A 20936-nucleotide genomic window follows, 5' to 3' on the forward strand; every position below is an offset into this window, starting at 1 on the left:
TCAATATATTCGGCTCTATTTACTCTCAGATTCGAAACAGCTAATTAGCATCAAAGTAGACATATCATGCAAAACTACAAATCCCTGCAAGTCATCTCTAGCTGACACCTTTGCTAACATTATCAATTTATTTATTACTACATTTAGCTAATCCAGAGATTCTTACCTTTGCCTCGATTCGTCAGTCTTGTCCAGATCATCATATCATTTGTAGTTCTTTATGATAGCCACGCTAGTTTCACCTAGGTGGTTTGGGGATTCAAACAGGTGACCTTTTGGTTACTGGCCCAATGTTCTTAACTGCTAGGCTACTTGCTGCCCCATTTCGTTCACCAAAGGGGGCTTATTGGAGCTGACATTTGTGACAGACTTGTAAACGTGTGCTTTAAGCCATGTATATTTGTTGATTGCTAGGCATACAAATTAGATTATTTCTTGCTACATTTGAGACAAGGTTTAGTTGTGGCCATCCCAGACTAGATTGTGAACGACTCTTGGAGGAATGCATTGCTTGATTACCATGAGGGTGATAAGCGCAGTCGTTTGCAAACTGCAGCACCCAAAAGATTCGTTCTCGAGTTTGAGTTTGTTGAGCAGAGGCTGTGTGTTTTGATTCTACAAAGCTGTGTCCATAACATTCAATAATCAATGAATTGCAGTTATTCTTGCACCATGTGATTCATTATCAGTTCTAATCATGTATTTTTCTTCACTATGCTCATGATCTGTTTTCCTGGACGCATATGACAGACAGTTGGTGTTGAAAGCACTTCTCTGGAGCCGCCGAGCCTGAAGAGAGTGTATTACCCCTGCTGTTGGGTTCATTGCGGCCAGCATTAGCAGGTCAAACAAATGACTAAAATTAACGAATCATGACTCTCGAGTCAGTCAAGAGTCGTTCAAAAATAATGAATTGTTCGCAAACTGCACATCGCTAGTCAGCACGTAAAACAGCTTCGCCAGGCCAAATATCCACACTCCTTTCATGACACATGAATGTCTGATCCCCTATTGAAACATGGGGTTCCTACTTTACTTGTAAAATTATTGTCCATTACTTTCATTACAAAGTCTGAGGATATTTTTCAGTGCTCAGCAGGATTTCCTTGATTCGCTGGTAGGAAATAGTGTGGGAAATTGCTTGAAAGTTGTATGCTAACTATTAGTAAGGGGAGACTGGGGGAAGCTTGTCTTTTTATGGACCTGTTTGGGTTAGTGATAACTTTTGTCCTCAGCATTTATCACCATTCTGAATGTCTAAAGAATGTCCTTCTGAAATCTGAACACAGAAATACTGGACATTTTCAACGCTTATTATGGTGGATTTGCATTTTTCTGGTCTCGGTCTTGGACCCCTTGCCCCCCTCCCGGTCTTTGTCTTGACTCGGACTGGATTTCCTCCAGTCTTGGTCTTGAATCGGTCTCGCTTTAGGTGGTCTTGGTCTTGAATCGGTCTCGCTTTAGGTGGTCTTGAAAACAACACTGTAGGTCTTGTTAATTAAGTTGAGTTGAGTCTGTTGAGTCTAATTTCATTCTAACCAGATCTAACTTCCATCCAAGTGGCCCCTGTATGTTACAGCAGAGAACTGAGCTCACAATTATTGATTGCTCAATTAATCCATCAATCAATCGATTCATCCACCCATCCATCAAACAAAGTTGAAACATATTTATTTTTTGGCATCAGGTGAAGAAATATTGACACAGTCTATACCGAGACTGGCATCCAAACGTGTTATGGAAGGACAGAGAGTGTCTTTTGCTGAGGAAGAGGAGGAGGAGGAAGAGGAGGATGACTTTATGGAGGAGAGTGAGGTGACAGTACGGTCTAAGTTCTATGAGTCATGGCTGTGGAGAGACCTGACGCTGCCCAGTGTGCCTGAGGACAGCAGAGACGGGTGAGTGAATGTGTCTGTCCTCCCACCCCCTTATAGAAAGGGACAGCAGTTTCCCTGCTCAAAGGCTAAGACTTGGACTGTACGTACTACAGGCTACTTCCTTTGAGTAGGGCCAGGGGGTTATCCTAACCACATGACCTGTCCAGGGAAAACTCTTTCAATGAGGGGTTGACCATTTTTTTGATCCCAGTCGAAAGGGGAATAGGCCAAGCCACACCCCTCTCACCCTTAAAGGGATACGGCAAGGTTCTGGCAATTAAGCTAGTGTACCTGTAGACTTACAGTCATTGCGCTAACATTAGTTATCATTGGCTCGCTAAACTACCAATTTCTTAGTTTTTTTTATTTTATTTACCTTTATTTAACTAGGCAAGTCAGTTAAGAAAAAATTCTTATTTTCAATGACGGCCTGGGAACAGTGGGATTGTGTCAGCTTGGGGATTTGATCTTGCAGCCTTTCGGTTACTAGTCCAATGCTCTAACCACTAGGCTACCTGCCACCCTGGTAGCCACCTATAACTTCCTTCATACTGCACAGAGAGACACAAAAATGGTATCCACGAGTTCATTAGACTCTGGAGAAGTAGAAAGCGGCATATTGACAGAATCTCGCAGTATCCCTTAGAAATTAAACTACCTGCTCTGTAAATCCCCAGAGTTGCACCACAGTGGACTGGAGGTCACATTGAGACTGGCTGAGTTAACAGATCAGAAACAGCCTGTCCTTTTTTCATCCCCCCCCCCCCCCAAAAAAAAATAAACACTGTTGCACCATCGTCTACTGTTCCAGGGATATTTATGTGTGTGTGTGTGTGTGTGTGTTTGTGTCTGTGCGCGTGCGTGCGTGTCACTGTTAGCATTGTATTAGGCAACGGCATCAATCGATCACAATCCAGCAGTCTCTCTCTCTATTTATCTTCAAGCTAATGTTTTACTGTGCTCATGTCACAAGCTGAGCTTACAAGAGGTCAACTCAATGCGATTCATTAGTTTGGGTCTGTTCCTTACAGGTTGGCAATGCTGCATGTGGAGTCCATCTTCCCAGACACTATCACCCAGTGGGGGGTACTAGCCATCAGCTCCTCACCTGTCACAGGTAGACCCTTCCCTTCCCCTGGGGTAGCCATGGACCCAGTCCCTAAGTGTTACGCCCTATGCACTTGTTGGCAAGGTGAAACACCAATCAGAGGGCAAGGTGAAACTGTTACCATATCACTGACGCCTGTCAAATCCAATCAGATCACCACATGTGCATAGGGCTTAGGATTTAAGGGGTCTATTTGGGATTGGACCTAATTTTCAGTGGTCTAAAATGGCTTCCTCTCACTGTACCCATATTCAGTCATTTCCCAGGAGGATTCCAGGTAGTATGCTAGTGGGGATACTGGTACGATATAAGGAATACAAAATATTGCTGTACAATTCTAGCATTCTAACTAAGGCATGATGTCCTCAACCATCTGCTGTTGTTTGTTTATTTCAATCATTTTCTTTTTATTCCAGGTTTCTGCGTAGCCGTGGAACGTGCGTGCGTGGAAGCGTTTCTTCGTGGACATGAAGCTGCCGTACTCAGTGGCGAGGAATGAACACGTGGAGATCAAAGCTGTGCTCCATAACTATGGCGACAAGGACATGGAGGCAAGCTCACCTCTGACCTCTCACCCATGACTTCTATCTAATCCTCAAGCCTTACCTTAACCATCAGGTTGATGAATTCATATCTGAGCCTGTAGATAAGAGGCAACCTCTATCTACCTACTACTCCCACTACTTCCACCCGCTAGCAACCCTCTGATCCCTTCCTGTCAGCCATTTTCTGTCTCAACCCTCCTAACCCTCCCATTACTGTCAGCCATTTTGTGTCTTGACCGTTCCAGTTTCCTCCTCTTTTCAGCTTACCTAGAAACAATGGTGCTACTGAAGACGGAGGACATGTGCTGTCTGGCATTCAATCCACCCAGTTCTGCTCACTTCCTCGCAGCCATTTTGTGTCTTGACCATCTCCGTTTCGTCCTCTACTCAACCCAGGTTAAGGTGGTGCTACTGAAGACAGAGGACATGTGCAGTGTGGCGTTCAATGAGAAACACACCCAGGAGGTGACGTTGAAGGGCAGCTCATCCCTGGTGGTTCCCTACACCATCATACCGCTCAAGGCCGGAGAGATGCTACTGGAGGTCCTTGCCATGGCCAAAGGGTTTATGGGTAGTGACGGGGTCAAGAAGAAGCTACGCGTGGGTGACTATTTCAGATGTTAGTTAAAAAAAAAAAAAAATGTATATGTGTATATATGTGTGTATATATATATGTATATGTGTATATGTATATATGTATATGTATGTATATATATATATATATGTGTGTGTGTGTGTGTGTGTGTGTATATGTGTGTATATGTGTGTATATATGTGTATATATGTATGTGTATGTATATATATATATATATATATGTATATGTACAGTGGGGCAAAAAAGTATTTAGTCAGCCACCAATTGTGCAAGTTCTCCCACTTAAAAAGATGAGAGAGGCCTGCAATTTTCATCATAGGTACACGTCAACTATGACAGACAAAATGAGAAAACATTTTCCAGAAAATCACATTGTAGGATTTTTAATGAATTTATTTGCAAATTATGGTGAAAAATAAGTATTTGGTCACCTACAAACAAGCAAGATTTCTGGCTCTCACAGACCTGTAACTTCTTCTTTAAGAGGCTCCTCTGTCCTCCACTCGTTACCTGTATTAATGGCACCTGTTTGAACTTGCTTTCAGTATAAAAGACACCTGTCCACAACCTTAAACAGTCACACTCCAAACTCCACTATGGCCAAGACCAAAGAGCTGTCAAAGGACACCAGAAACAAAATTGTAGACCTGCACCAGGCTGGGAAGACTGAATCTGCAATAGGTAAGCAGCTTGGTTTGAAGAAATCAACTGTGGGAGCAATTATTAGGAAATGGAAGACATACAAGACCATTGATAATCTCCCTCGATCTGGGGCTCCACGCAAGATCTCACCCCGTGGGGTCAAAATGATCACAAGAACGGTGAGCAAAAATCCCAGAACCACACGGGGGGACCTAGTGAATGACCTGCAGAGAGCTGGGACCAAAGTAACAAAGCCTACCATCAGTAACACACTACGCCGCCAGGGACTCAAATCCTGCAGTGCCAGACGTGTCCCCCTGCTTAAGCCAGTACATGTCCAGGCCCGTCTGAAGTTTGATAGAGAGCATTTGGATGATCCAGAAGAGGATTGGGAGAATGTCATATGGTCAGATGAAACCAAAACAGAACTTTTTGGTAAAAACTCAACTCGTCGTGTTTGGAGGACAAAGAATGCTGAGTTGCATCCAAAGAACACCATACCTACTATGAAGCATGAGGGTGAAAACATCATGCTTTGGGGCTGTTTTTCTGCAAAGGGACCAGGACAACTGATCCGTGTAAAGGAAAGAATGAATGGGGCCAGGTATCGTGAGATTTTGAGTGAAAACCTCCTTCCATCAGCAAAAGCATTGAAGATGAAACGTGGCTGGGTCTTTCAGCATGACAATGATCCCAAACACACCGCCCGGGCAACGAAGGAGTGGCTTCGTAAGAAGCATTTCAAGGTCCTGGAGTGGCCTAGCCAGTCTCCAGATCTCAACCCCATAGAAAATCTGTGGAGGGAGTTGAAAGTCCGTGTTGCCCAGCGACAGCCCCAAAACATCACTGCTCTAGAGGAGATCTGCATGGAGGAATGGGCCAAAATAACAGCAACAGTGTGTGAAAAACTTGTGAAGACTTACAGAAAACGTTTGACCTGTGTCATTGCCAACAAAGGGTATATAACAAAGTATTGAGATAAACTTTTGTTATTTACCAAATACTTATTTTCCACCATAATTTGCAAATAAATTCATTAAAAATCCTACAATGTGATTTTCTGGATTTTTTTTCTCATTTTGTCTGTCATTGTTGAAGTGTACCTATGATGAAAATTACAGGCCTCTCTCATCTTTTTAAGTGGGAGAACTTGCACAATTGGTGGCTGACTAAATACTTTTTTGCCCCACTGTATGTATGTGTGTGTGTGTATATATATATACCGTAATTTCCGGACTATAAGCCGCAACTTTTTTCCCACGCTTTGAACGTCGCGGCTTAAATATATGGATTTTTGGATTTTTCCCGCTTTCAATTGTAAAAAAAAAAAAACACATTCTGTGACCTGCTCAGTTTTTTGGCGGCATAAAGCTTTCATTAGACCAATGAAATTGCCGAACGGGTTAAGGTCAAACATCTTTTTTGTTTACTGTTTAGATTAAATCGAGCACTCTCAAACTTCCCATCATTCTGATTACGGTAATCATTTTGTCACCCTGATTCCTGGGGGTGGCGCTCCGTGTTCAGCGGGAGGCTTGGATGACAAGTGGGGAGAAATCCTTCACTAAAATGGGCCGCATGCGAAGAGCAACTTATGGTCAAGTCTGCCAGTGGGTCCTGACAGCGTGGAGCATTGTCAAAAAATCCACTATCATCAACGGGTTTCGAAAGGCTGGACTGCTGCGTGTTGAAGAGGGCTCAGCGGATTTGCCTCCGGATGAAAGTGACGAGAGCGACAATGAAAACGATCCAATATCGGATGAAGCAATTCTGAGGCTATTCAACTCCGACACCGAAGGAGATGACTTCAGTGGTTTCAGTGCACAGGAGGAGGAAGATAGTGACCAATGACGTTCTTGGTAGGCTACTGTTTACTGCAATTTTTTTTATTTTTTGTTACAAGCCGTGTTTCGTTAAAGCCTATTTATTTTTGTTACAAGCCGTGTTTCGTTAAAGCCTATTTATTTTTGTTACAAGCCGTGTTTCGTTAAAGCCTATTTATTTTTGTTACAAGCCGTGTTTCGTTAAAGCCTATTTATTTTTGTTACAAGCCGTGTTTCGTTAAAGCCTATTTATTTTTGTTACAAGCCGTGTTTCGTTAAAGCCTATTTATTTTTGTTACAAGCCGTGTTTCGTTAAAGCCTATTTATTTTTGTTACAAGCCGTGTTTCGTTAAAGCCTATTTATTTTTGTTACAAGCCGTGTTTCGTTAAAGCCTATTTATTTTTGTTACAAGCCGTGTTTTGTTAAAGCCTGTGTAAAGTTCATTTGTTGCAATGTACCGGTAGGCACCTGCGGCTTATAGACATGTGCGGCTTATTTATGTTCAGTGGGTGCGGCTTATATTTAGGTGCGCTTAATAGTCCGGAAATTACGGTATATATATATATGTGTATACTGCTCAAAAAAATAAAGGGAACACTTAAACAACACATCCTAGATCTGAATGAAATAAATAATCTTATTAAATACTTTTTTCTTTACATAGTTGAATGTGCTGACAACAAAATCACACAAAAATAATCAATGGAAATCAAATTTATCAACCCATGGAGGTCTGGATTTGGAGTCACACTCAAAATTAAAGTGGAAAACCACACTATAGGCTGATCCAACTTTGATGTAATGTCCTTAAAACAAGTCAAAATGAGGCTCAGTAGTGTGTGTGGCCTCCACGTGCCTGTATGACCTCCCTACAACGCCTGGGCATGCTCCGGATGAGGTGGCGGATGGTCTCCTGAGGGATCTCCTCCCAGACCTGGACTAAAGCATCCGCCAACTCCTGGACAGTCTGTGGTGCAACGTGGCGTTGGTCGATGGAGCGAGACATGATGTCCCAGATGTGCTCAATTGGATTCAGGTCTGGGGAACGGGCGGGCCAGTCCATAGCATCAATGCCTTCCTCTTGCAGGAACTGCTGAAACACTCCAGCCACACGAGGTCTAGCATTGTCTTGCATTAGGAGGAACCCAGGGCCAACCGCACCAGCATATGGTCTCACAAGGGGTCTGAGGATCTCATCTCAGTAACTAATGGTAGTCAGGCTACCTCTGGCGAGCACATGGAGGGCTGTGCGGCCCCCCAAAGAAATGCCACCCCACACCATGACTGACCCACCGCCAAACCGGTCATGCTGGAGGATGTTGCAGGCAGCAGAACATTCTCCACGGCGTCTCCAGACTCTGTCACATCTGTCACGTGCTCAGTGTGAACCTGCTTTCATCTGTGAAGAGCACAGGGCGCCAGTGGCGAATTTGCCAATCTTGGTGTTCTCTGGCAAATGCCAAACGTCCTGCACGGTGTTGGGCTGTAAGCACAACCCCCACCTGTGGACGTCGGGCCCTCATACCACCCTCATGGAGTCTGTTTCTGACCGTTTGAGCAGACACATGCACATTTGTGGCCTGCTGGAGGTCATTTTGCAGGGCTCTGGCAGTGTATATATATATATATGTGTGTGTGTATATATATATATACAATACACTAAGATCTTGAATATTTCCCCGAACCTAGCCGTAATATCTTTATAATTACGGACCTTGCCGGTAAGACAATGTTCTTATTTTACCATGGTTTTCAACAATCACATTTACCATATTAGACATAATTTTCAATTGTATACCTCTTTAATTTTAAGTTATATGTTATAATTTAGCCAGTTACATCAAACAGGTGTCTTACAAAATAAATTTGGATAAGTCCAATATGCAGAACTTTAGTTATTCACAATAGGTGTCTGCTTTACCTTTTTGTTTGACCGGTCAGGATTTGTGAAACACACCGTCCAACGACAGCGATGGCCAATCGGCCGGACAAATTCCAGCGAAGTCCTTCTACCAGAATCACGTCGGGGTCACCAATTGTTGGGTTGCGTCAATCGAATCTGGTATTAGGATATAAACAAACCATGCAACTTAGTTTTGCAATGATTATTTAATTCATCTTTAAGTAAATAGAATGATAGTACAAATGGTAAATATGATGTTCGTATATACGGGCTCACTGCACCACCTCGCAGGGTATACAGAGAACTCACTGTTTAAGCACAAAGTTCTTCTTTAATACTCTGTCAGAGATAGTTCCCGCTCAGAGCGGGCCTATCAGAGTAGAGGCTGAGCGTGGTTTAGACTTACTCAGCCTATCGCAGGCGCACAGGCTGGTCCAAGCCTCCTGGCGCATCACATGTTGCCAGGCGTTGGATCTTATCTTCTTAGTGTATACTCAAGAGTCAGCAACCATTCAATTTCCAGTGATTTACTTATACAGTTGTTTCTCCACTCTACCTGTTCCTCACATGCTCCTCTTGTGATGGGTTTCACAACCTCCTATCACTAAGTCAGCTGCCTACACCTTGTTGCTGTCCTGTTTAAGTTCTGATATATTATAAACCATAATTATAGTTGCACATTCAATATTTGCAGAAGCATAAAACCGAAAAATAACCCCACAGTATCTCTAACCTGTTTTCAAAACCCTCTAACAGGTGGAAGGAGTGCAGAAGACTAAAGTGCAGAGTTTTGTATTGAATCCTTCTGCCAAGGGAGGGAACGGTGAGTAGAACTAAGACATTCATCATCTCTAACCCTAATGCTTACCATTACCATGTCCCCTTTAGAAACAATCTTTACTAAGTCTTCTTACTATGTTTCCCCCCAGATGGGAGGCAGGTAGTGGAGGTGGACAAAGTGGTGCTGGGCTCCCTGGTTCCAAACTCTCAACCAGAGACATTTATCAACATCAGGGGTAGGCAATACTGAGAAACAAGGTTTAAGTTATTACACAGAAATGGTGGCTGGCTGGTGCCTCTAAACCTTTGGGTTGGTTATGGGCATTGTGAAGCCAAAGCAACTGTGTGGACATATAACCTATTCTATTCCATTCCTTCCATTCTGCTCTCTCTGCTCTCTACTCTGCTCTGCTCTACTCTACTCTACTCTACTCTACTCTACTCTACTCTACTCTACTCTACTCTACTCTACTCTACTCTACTCTACTCTACTCTGCTCTGCTCTGCTCTGCTCCTCCCACCAGGTAACCTGTTGGCTGACACCATAGACAACAGTATCAGCGGTGACTCTCTGGCCTCTTTGATCCGTATGCCTGGTGGCTGTGTGGAACAGAACCTAGCCAGCATCACCCTGCCTCTTATAGCCACTGTCTACCTGGACCGTTCCAACGACTGGGAGACTGTAGGGGTGCAACGCAGGGTGGAGGCCATCAACTACATACAGAAAGGCTACCAGAAGCAGCTGGTGTATAAGAAGAAAGATGACTCTTACCCCCCCTACAGGAATGAAGGCACAAGCACATGGTATTGTTCAAATACATAGAAGAAGAAGAATGTGTATCATATCATGTATTCAATCACAGAGTAATCTAAATAATACAATGGATTGTATTTGTAACCCTCTCTCTCTACCTCCTCCCTTTTCTCTCTTTTTCTGTCTCACTCTCCCTCCCCCTCTACCTCTCTCCCTTCCCTTCCCCTCCACCTTCTCTTTCCCCCCCTCGGCCTCTCCCCCTTCCTCCACCCTCTCCTCCCTCCCCCTCCACCTCTCTCCCGTATCCTCCTCTCCCTCCACCTCTCTCCCTTCCCCCGCACCCTCACATTCACCCCCTCTCCCCCGCACCCTCACTTTCACCCCCTCTCCCCCCACCCTCACTTTCACCCCCTCTCCCCCCACCCTCACTTTCACCCCCTCTCCCCCCACCCTCACTTTCTCCCCCTCTCCCTCTCCCTCCACCTCTCTCCCCCTCTCCCTCCACCTCTCTCCCTTCCTCACCGCCCTCTTTCTCTCCCTCTCCCTGCCCATCTCTTTCTCCCCCTCTCTCCCGCCCTCTCTTTCTCCCCCTCTCCCCCCACCCTCTCTTTCGCCCCCTCTCCCCCACCCTCTCTCCCTTCCCCACCATCCTCTTTCTCCCCCTCTCTCCCCTATCCCCCCACCCTCCCCATAGGATCACAGCGTATGTAGTGAAGGTGTTCTCTATGACTCGTAGGCTGGTAGGAGTGAGTGAACAGGATGTGTGTGGTCCTCTCCTCTACCTGCTCAACAACAAACAACAGATCACTGGATCTTTCAGGGAGGACAACCCTGTCTACACTACTACTATGACAGTAAGAAAGAGACACACACACACACACGAGTGGATTCAGAAGCACGCACGCACAAATACACATATGGACTGATGTGTGCACACATTCACACTCTAACAGACAGAGAGAGATCTGGGACTGAACTCTTATAACAGCTTCTCTCTTCTCCAGGGTGGGGTGCAAGGTGCAGAGTCTCAGTCCACTCTGACAGAGAGAGATCTGGGACTGAACTCTTATAGCAGCTTCTCTCTTCTCTAGGGTGGGGTGCAAGGTGCAGAGTCTCAGTCCACTCTGACAGCCTTTGTCCTGATAGCCATGACTGAAGCCACCAAGGATACAGAACTCAACTGCAATGGAGCTGGCCGCACCATCAAGGTAAGCCGGTCACAGAACCGGCAGAAACTGTTATATTGGGACGGGAGATAAGTAAGTTATTTATTTTTATTTAACCTTTATTTAACTAGGCAAGTCGGTTAAGAACAAATTCTTACTTACAATGACTGCTTAGGAACAGTGGGTTGTTCAGGGGCAGAATGACAGATTTTAACCTTGTCTGCTCGAGGATTCAATCTAGCAACCTTTCGGTTACTGGCCCAATGCTCTAACCACCTGATGCCCCAGTTAGAAGTAAGTTAGTCATCTGTGAGTAGGATGCCTTTTTACCTGACTCCCCTGGTGAATCTTGGATTTCGTTGGCCGACCTGTTATCACGCTACGTTTGCACGTGCCATGACTGACCATTAATCGAACCGGTGTAAATTGAATGTCGGTGTTGGGAAATGGGGCTTTCGTGCCGACTCTTTTGTATTAAAATTCAGGTTCATTCTTTATCTCTCTGCTCATATAAGAATGGAATTAATAAGCAGCCAATGGATAGACAGTGAAGTTGTATTCTATTGTATTGTATTTGAATGGGATCCAGAATGCTGCCAACTATCTGAGGAGCGCGTATGGTAGTCTGAAGAGGCCCTACTCTCTGGCCATCTCTGCCTACCTGTCTCTGGTTGACGAGGCACCTTCACTGTTCTTAAAAACCCTGCTACTCAAAGCTGCCTCTCCAGGTAGGGAAATGTCTCTCTCTCTCTCTCTCTCTCTCCCCCTCTCTATTCTCTGCTGTGCTTCACTGTTATTCTCTCCCCCTCTCCCCTCCCTCCTCCCTCCCTCTCTCCCCTCCTCCAGACGGTACCCATTGGCCAGATAGTGAGAACCGCCTCTTCACTCTGGAGGCGACAGGCTACGCCCTGCTAGCCCTGGTGAAGAGTAGTCACATGACTGAAGCCGCCACACTTTTCGAGTGGCTCAACGAACAGCGCCGCAGGGGCGGGGGCTACGGATCCACACAGGTACTGAGTGACATCACCGGAAACAAGTATTGCATGATGTCAGTGAGCTGAGTTTATGTCAACAGTGTTATTGCAGGTTGTCACTAGCCAGTCCAGTTTGTTGCCCTCCGCCATTTGGATCTCCACACAATCCAGTACATATTTTATAAGAATCTCTCTGCTTCCTCTCGCTCTTCCCTCTCCGTCTCTCTCTCCACTCTCTCTTCGTCCCCTCTCGTCCTTCCCCTCTCCTCTCTCCCTCCCCCCTCTTTCGCTCTCTGTCTCTCTCCCCCAGCCCACCATGGTTGTTCTGCAGGGTCTGTCTGAGTACCTGATAAAGAAACCTCCTCCCAATGACCTGAGTCTCCAGGTGGACCTGAGCATCCAGGGCCGCAGCGACCAGCGCTTCCACTTCGACCCCAGGACCTCCTACGTGGCACGCTCCTCCAGGGTAGGAGGGATGCTGTTCTCTCTTCCTCTCTCTCTCTCATTCTCTCTCACTTTCACCATTTCTTCTCTCACAACCTACCTGTATCTTGTGTAAAATATGTGGCCTAGGTTTAGTAACCATGATGTATCATGTTCCTCTTTCACCATCTCGTCTCTTCTGTGGGGTTTTCACTCAGGCTCCTATAGACCAGGGATTCAGAGTGGAGGCCAAAGGGAAGGGGCAAGGTATACTAGAGGTATGACCACAACACATGTCTATGGCCATTAGTCAATGCATGATAGTAGAGCTTGTCTATGATCATTTTGTCATATTGATGTATGATGTCATATTTGTTTGTGTTGTCACTTCCTGGTCTAATGACCTCTGACCTAGGTGGTGACCTACTACAACGAGCTCCCTGAGGTGCATGAGAAGAGCAGCTGCAAGAACTTTGATTTGGACGTGACTATCGCAGAATCTAGTGGTAGGTTAATCCAGCTCTCAATCTCCATCTTAATCTCAATCTTAGTCTCAATCCCAGTCTCAAATCTTAAACTCAATGTTTTTCTGACATGTTTTTTAACCGCTCTGACAGAAAAGCCTCCACCAGATGCAGAGAAGTCCTACAGGATCACTATTAACGTCAGGTGAGATTATACAGTACTATGTTGAATATCTAGGCTTCCTGGCTGTCTGTCTTTTCATACTCTCCTTTGGTCCCCTCTCTGAAACACACTAGGGGACTTACTGTTATTGGATAACACTTGAGAGTCTCTAATTGTAGGAAATTAACTTTTTGATTCTATCTTCCTCTTCATTCAAGTACTATTCTCTCTCTCTTTCCTTCCTCCAGGGCACTGGGACCAAGGATGGTTGTTCTGGACATCAGTCTCCCTACTGGGTTCGTCCCAGAGAATGAAGACCTGGAGATGGTATTGTTACAGTACAACTACTGTCATACTGGAACCCACGTTAAAGGGATAGTTCACCCCAATTACTAAATTACACCTTGGTTTCCTTATCCTGTAAACTGTCTAATCCATGCTTTGGTTTTATTTCCCTGGCACTGTTTCCAAATGCTAACGTTTTAGCATGTGTAGCACAAATCCAATTCAAGTCATGGGACCGATATGTTTTAATTTTTTTCGCACATCGTGTCCAAATCATCGGAAAGTATCGAACATTTGTTGTGAAGCTCAACAAGGTCACTTACAGATAATTTGAACATGATGCCCAAAAATGTTAATATCGGACCCATTACTTTAATGAGATTTGCCACACTAATGCTCAATGTTAAAGAGGATTTGTGCCCCATATGCATTTGGAAACAGTGTCAGGGAAACTAAACCTAAGCATGGATTGCTGTCATACCTTGTCCATAGACTGCTTACAGGGTAAGGAAACCAATGTGTCATTTAGGTGAACTATCCCTTTAATCCACGTGTAATGTTCATCTGTCTCCACTAGATGGCTTTCTAACTGCATGTCTGGTCTTTGACTCAATGTCCAACTTGATTTCGACTGTGTATGTTAAGTGTAGCTTATTGTGACCATGTGCATATTGAAAATGTTTGTTTGTTTGCCTCCAGCTGACCAACTCAGTGGACCGTTACATCAACAACTTCCAGATAGTGGACAACCTGAGTGACAGAGGCTCCCTCATAATTCACCTCTTCAAGGTACCAGAACAGATCTAGGATCAGCTTATCCTCCCCTAAATCCTAACTTTTTAGGTGGGATCTTAGGTCAGTGTCAAGGGGTAACTTCCTTCCTTTTCATCATTCACCTGTTCAAGGTACTGGAACCATAGAAATAGAATCTCAATAGAATCTCATTCTATTTCTGTGACCTGAACGTAGAGAGACAAGCGTTGCCATGTCAACCGTAGTTGACCATCATTTTTCTCTGTCTGGGTAGAGGTTGTCTGTGGCCTGTAGGCACAGATCTAGAATCAGCTTTCCCTCCCCAGATCTTAAAGGTGAAAGGCAAACTATTAACTCAAAACTGGCCTTAGATCAGTGTCTGGAGGTAGCTTCATTGTGCTCTCCTGTGGTCTACCTGTGCTACCAGGTGTCCAACAAGGAGACTGAGACCATCATCTTCCGACTGCAGCAGACGTTCAAAGTGGGACTCCGTCAGCCTTCATCTGTCACTGTCTACGAGTACTACAACCCAGGTAGATACTGTCACTGTCCACGAGTACTACAACCCAGGTAAATACTGTCACTGTCTATGAGTACTACAACCCAGGTAGATACTGTTCCTGTATATGAGTACTACAACCCAGCTAGATACTGTCACTGTCTATGAGTACTACAACCCAGGTAGATACTGTCTATGAGTACTACAACCCAGGTAGATACTGTCACTGTCTATGAGTACTACAACCCAGCTAGATACTGTTCCTGTCTATGAGTACTACAACCCAGCAAGATACTGTCACTGTCTATGAGTACTACAACCCAGGTATGGACTATGGACTCAGGTTTGTTTTGACTAGATTAGATATGCCCTCGAACAAGAGAAGCTATCGGAAACATTGGAGTTGATCATTTCTCTCAGTCTGGTGGAGAAATGTTAACATAGCGTGTCATTCTCTCTGTCAGATCACTGCTGCAGTCGCTTCTACAGCCCCAAAGAGGACAAGGACGAACTCACACAGATCTGCAGGAACAATATATGTCGCTGTACACAAGGTGTGTGTGTGTGTGTGTGTGTTTGTGTGTGTCGGTGTGTGTGTGTGTGTGTGTGTGTCTGTGTGTGTGTGTTTGTATGTATCTGTGTTTGAGTGTGTCTGTGTGTGTGTGTTTGTATGTATCTGTGTTTGTGTGTGTCTGTGTGTGTGTGTTAGTATGTATCTGTGTTTGTGTGTATCTGTGTGTGTGCCATACATAAGTGTGTGTGATAATGATGTGTCTCTCTCCTATTAGGTGACTGCTCTGTGTCGAAGTCCATAACCGATCCAGTCCCCTATGATGATAATGATGTGTCTCTCTCCTAGGTGACTGCTCTGTGTCTAAGTCCCTAACCGATCCAGTCCCCTATGATGATAATGATGTGTCTCTCTCCTATTAGGTGACTGCTCTGTGTCTAAGTCCCTAACCGATCCAGTCCCCTATGGAGCACGAGAGGACCATGCCTGCAAAGGATTATACCACGGTATACTATATCTGTTTTCACTGTAGAATATAATACACATGTTATAGACATATTATAGGCACGTTATATACATGTTATATACATGTTATAGACCTAGACATTATAGACATAGACATGTTATAGGCACGTTATATACATGTTATATACATGTTATAGACATAGAAATTATAGACATAGACATGTTATAGGCACGTTATATACATGTTATATACATGTTATAGACATTATAGACATAGACATGTTATAGGCATTATGGACATTATAGACATGTTATAGACATTATAGACATGTTATAGGCATTATAGACATTATAGACATGTTATAGACATTATAGACATGTTATAGGCACGTTATAGGCATTATGGACATTATAGACATGTTATAGACATTATAGACATGTTATAGGCACGTTATAGGCATTATGGACATTATAGACATGTTATAGACATTATAGACATGTTATAGGCACGTTATAGGCATTATGGACATTATAGACATGTTATAAGCATTATAGACATGTTATAGGCATTATAGACATGTTATAGGCATTATAGACATGTTATAGGCATGTTATAGGCATTATAGGCATTTTATAGGCATTATAGACATGTTATAGACATTATAGACATGTTATAGGCATTATAGACATGTTATAGGCATTATAGACATGTTATAGGCATTATAGACATTTTATAGGCATTATAGGCATGTTATAGGCATTATAGGCATTTTATAGGCATTATAGACATGTTATAGGCATTATAGACATGTTATAGACATTATAGACATGTTATAGGCATTGTAGACATGTTATAGGCATTATAGACATGTTATAGACATTATAGACATGTTATAGGTATTATAGACATGTTATAGACATTATAGACATGTTATAGACATTATAGACATGTTATAGACATTATAGACATGTTATAGGCATTATAGACATGTTATAGGCATTATAGATGTTATAGGCATTATAGACATGTTATAGGCATTATAGACATGTTATAGGCTTAATAGACATGTTATAGGCATTATAGAGATGTTATAGGCATTATAGACATGTTATAGACATTATAGACATGTTATAGGCATTATAGACATGTTATAGACATTATAGACATGTTATAGGCATTATAGAGATGTTATAGGCATTATAGAGATGTTATAGGCATTATAGAGATGTTATAGGCATTATAGAGATGTTATAGGCATTATAGACATGTTATAGGCATTATAGACATGTTATAGGCATTATAGACATGTTACAGAAACTATATACATGTTATATACATTATAGACACGTTATATACATTATAGACATGTTATATACATAGACACGTTATATACATTATAGACATGCTATATATATACATTATAGACATGTTATATAAACTATATACATGTTATATACATTATAGACACGTTATATACATTATAGACATGTTATATACATAGACACGTTATATACATTATAGACATGCTATATATATACATTATAGACATGTTATATAAACTATATACATGTTATATACATAGACACGTTATATACATAGACACGTTATATACATTATAGACATGTTATATACATTATAGACATGTTATATAAACTATATACATGTTATATACATAGACACGTTATATACATTATAGACATGTTATATACATAGACACGTTATATACATTATAGACATGCTATATATATACATTATAGACATGTTATATAAACTATATACACGTTATATACATTATAGACACGTTATATACATTATAGACACGTTATATACATTATAGACATGTTATATACATTATAGACATGCTATATATATACATTATAGACATGTTATATAAACTATATACATGTTATATACATAGACACGTTATATACATTATAGACACGTTATATACATTATAGACATGTTATATACATAGACACGTTATATACATTATAGACACGTTATATACATTATAGACATGTTATATACATTATAGACACGTTATATATATATACATTATAGACATGTTATATACATAGACACGTTATATATATACATTATAGACATGTTATAGAAACTATATACATTATAGACACGTTATAGACATTATAGACATGTTATATACATTATAGACATGTTATATAAACTACTTACATTATAGACACGTTATAGGCATGTTATAGACATTATAGACATGTTATAGGCATTATAGACATGTTATAGACACGTTATAGGCATTATAGACATGTTATAGGCATTATAGACATGTTATAGGCATTATAGACATGTTATAGGCATTATAGACATGTTATAGGTATTATAGACATAAAAACATCTAATAAAATGTAATTTGTCACATGCGCCGAATACAACATTGAAATGCTTACGTACAAGCCCTTAACCAACAATGCAGTTTTAAGAAAAAGACCTAAAAAAAAGAAATAAAAGCTTTTTTTATTTGTTACTTTATTTCTTTCATTACATTCCCAGTAGGTCAGAAGTTTAAATACACTCAATTAGTATTTGGTAGCATTGACTTTAAATTGTTTAACTTGGGTCAAACGTTTCGGGTAGCCTTCCACAAGCTTCCCACAATATGTTGGGTGAATTATGGCCCATTCCTCCTGACAGAGGTGGTGTAACTGAGTGAGGTTTGTAGGCCTCCTTGCTCACACACACTTTTTCAGTTCTGCCCCCAAATGTTCTATAGGATTGAGGTCAGGGCTTTGTTATGGCCACTCCAATACCTTGACTTTGTTGTCCTTAAGTCATTTTGCCACAACTTTGGAAGTATGCTTGGGGTCATTGTCCATTTGGAAGACCCATTTGCGACCAAGCTTTAACTTCCTGACGGATGTCTTGAGATGTTGCTTCAATATATCCACATCATTTTCCTTCCTCATGCAGCCATCTATTTTGTGAAGTGCACCAGTCCCTCCTGCAGCAAAGCACCCCCACAACATGATGCTGCCCCCCGTGCTTCACGGTTGGGATGGTGTTCTTTGGCTTGCAAGCCTCCCCCTTTTTCCTCCAAACATAACAATGGTCATTATGGCCAAACAGTTCTGTTTTTGTTTCATCAGACCAGAGGACATTTCTCCAAAAAGTACGATCTTTGTCCACATGTGCAGTTGCAAACCGTAATCTGGCTTTTTTTATGGCGGTTTTGGAGCAGTGACTTCTTCCTTGCTGAGCAGCCTTTCAGGTTTTACTGTGGATATAGATACTTTTGTACCCCTTTGTTTGAAAAATTACTTGTGTCATGCACACAGTAGATGTCCTAACTGACTTGCCAAAACTAGAGTTTGTTAACAAGAAATTTGTGGAGTGGTTGAAAAACAAGTTTTAATGACCCCAACTCTCTATACAGGGGGTACTGGTGCAAAGTCAATGTGTGGGGGCACCGGTTAGTCAAGGTAATTGAGGTATTATATACATGTGGGTAGAGTTATTAAAGTGACTTATGTATAGATAATAACAGAGAGTAGCAGCAGCGTAAAAGGGAGGGAAGGGGCAATGCAAGTAGTCTGGGTAGCCATTTGATTAGATGTTCAGGAGTCTTATGGATTGGGGGTGGAAGCTGTTCAGAAGCCTCTTGGATCTAGACTTGGCGCTCCGATACCGCTTGCCGTGCGGTAGCAGAGAGAACAGTATGACTAGGTTGACTGGAGTCTTTGACAATTGTTAGGTATTGTTATATTGTGACACGTTATAGGTATTGTAAATCTGTCACACTGAGACAATACTATACCATGTACAGTATATGGTACAGCTATAAATGAAAGTTTTACCTCTGACGGACAACAATCACCTAACTCTTCATTCTTTAATTGTCTTAGTCAAATTGTTCCTTGGGGACAGTCAAGTGTATCATGTCATGTATCATATCATTGATTGAGCAGAGTGTATTTTGCTGTTCTCTGACGCTTCTCACGCTTCTGTCCTCCAGTGTACAAGGCCAAGGTCCTGAGTGTCAGCCAGAGTCAGTACGACAGATATGAGATGAAGATCACACGGTTTATAAAAATAGGTAAGCCTCCCATGTCATGTTATCTTATGCCATCTAGTCCTTCTCTGTCCTCTACCCATCTCTCCTTACCCTCGTTGTTTCAGAATGTGATGCTGAGTTAGTTCAAACGTGGTTAACTCTGTTTCTCTCTCTCTCCCTCTCTCTGTCCATACCTCCCTCTCTCCCCCTCCTCCCGCCCCCATCCCTCCCTCCCCTCTCGCTCTAGGAGTGGAGGAGGGGGTCAGTGTGGGTGACACTAGGGTCTTCCTGTCCCATGCTGGTTGTAGAGGAGGTCTGGACCTGAAGGAGGGTACAGACTACCTCATCATGGGGCCAAGAACTGACCTCTGGTACAAGGACAGCTCCACCAACAGGTGAGAGGCAGCGACATGTTATAATGGACTTATAGTACTGGCAAGACAAAGCAAGTCAGAGCAATAAAGTTCATGTTAATACCTGCCTAAAGGGGTTATTTTCTCTCCTCTCTCTCTCTCTCAGTGCCACATACATGCTGGGCAAGGATACCTGGGTAGAGCGTTGGCCCACCTCCACAGAGTGTGCTAGGCCAGGTGCACAGAGGTGGACAACTTCAGCAAGGAACTCTCAGAGAAGGGATGTCGGTTTAAATAGCCTCACTCACTCACTCACTCACTCACTCACTCACTCACTCACTCACTCACTCACTCACTCACTCACTCACTCACTCACTCACTCACTCACTCACTCACTCACTCACTCACTCACTCACTCACTCACTCACTCACTCACTCACTCACTCACTCACTCACTCACTCACACTTTGCCTATCAGCTGCCATCTAGCTTTACACCTCTGGATGCACTGGTTCAGCAGAAGCTGTCACCATTTGAGCCATGCAGTCGACATATCCTGCTCTGTTGTATAATCACCATGGTAACCATTAGAGGAAAACGGACATTAGAATTAAAAAGCGTAAAAACATGACAGACTGGTGTTAAGCCTGGGTGGGTCTAGGATTGTGTTACTGGGAGCTCAGCGATTCGTCACAGCCAGGGCTACTTGAGATGGCATACAATCACAACACACACACTCACATGATGGGAACTCAATCAGGTGGCACTGGGTGCAGTGGAATATTGTCTCACTACTGTGTAGAATGCATTAGTGTTCCTGAATG

General features: G+C 42.7%; 1 pseudogene across 1 annotated transcript in view; it reads left to right on the forward strand.

The window, feature by feature from the left end:
• LOC145859369 (venom factor-like) overlaps window positions 1-20528 on the forward strand; it is a 28771-nt pseudogene extending 8243 nt beyond the window's left edge. The window contains exons 21-43 of the transcript XR_014379551.1: window positions 1688-1898; window positions 2909-2994; window positions 3402-3536; window positions 3927-4130; window positions 9251-9317; window positions 9424-9510; window positions 9799-10078; window positions 10723-10882; window positions 11120-11236; window positions 11784-11922; window positions 12041-12204; window positions 12479-12634; window positions 12810-12869; window positions 13007-13097; window positions 13209-13260; window positions 13467-13545; window positions 14203-14292; window positions 14684-14789; window positions 15220-15309; window positions 15689-15772; window positions 19721-19801; window positions 20007-20154; window positions 20279-20528. The product of XR_014379551.1 is annotated as a venom factor-like (transcript). The remainder of the gene's footprint in view (window positions 1-1687; window positions 1899-2908; window positions 2995-3401; window positions 3537-3926; window positions 4131-9250; window positions 9318-9423; window positions 9511-9798; window positions 10079-10722; window positions 10883-11119; window positions 11237-11783; window positions 11923-12040; window positions 12205-12478; window positions 12635-12809; window positions 12870-13006; window positions 13098-13208; window positions 13261-13466; window positions 13546-14202; window positions 14293-14683; window positions 14790-15219; window positions 15310-15688; window positions 15773-19720; window positions 19802-20006; window positions 20155-20278) is intronic.
• Window positions 20529-20936: the final 408 nt, after the last annotated feature.

The sequence above is a fragment of the Salmo salar genome, chromosome 12, assembly GCF_965601325.2.
Source record: "Salmo salar chromosome 12, fSalSal1, whole genome shotgun sequence".
Taxonomy (NCBI): domain Eukaryota; kingdom Metazoa; phylum Chordata; class Actinopteri; order Salmoniformes; family Salmonidae; genus Salmo; species Salmo salar.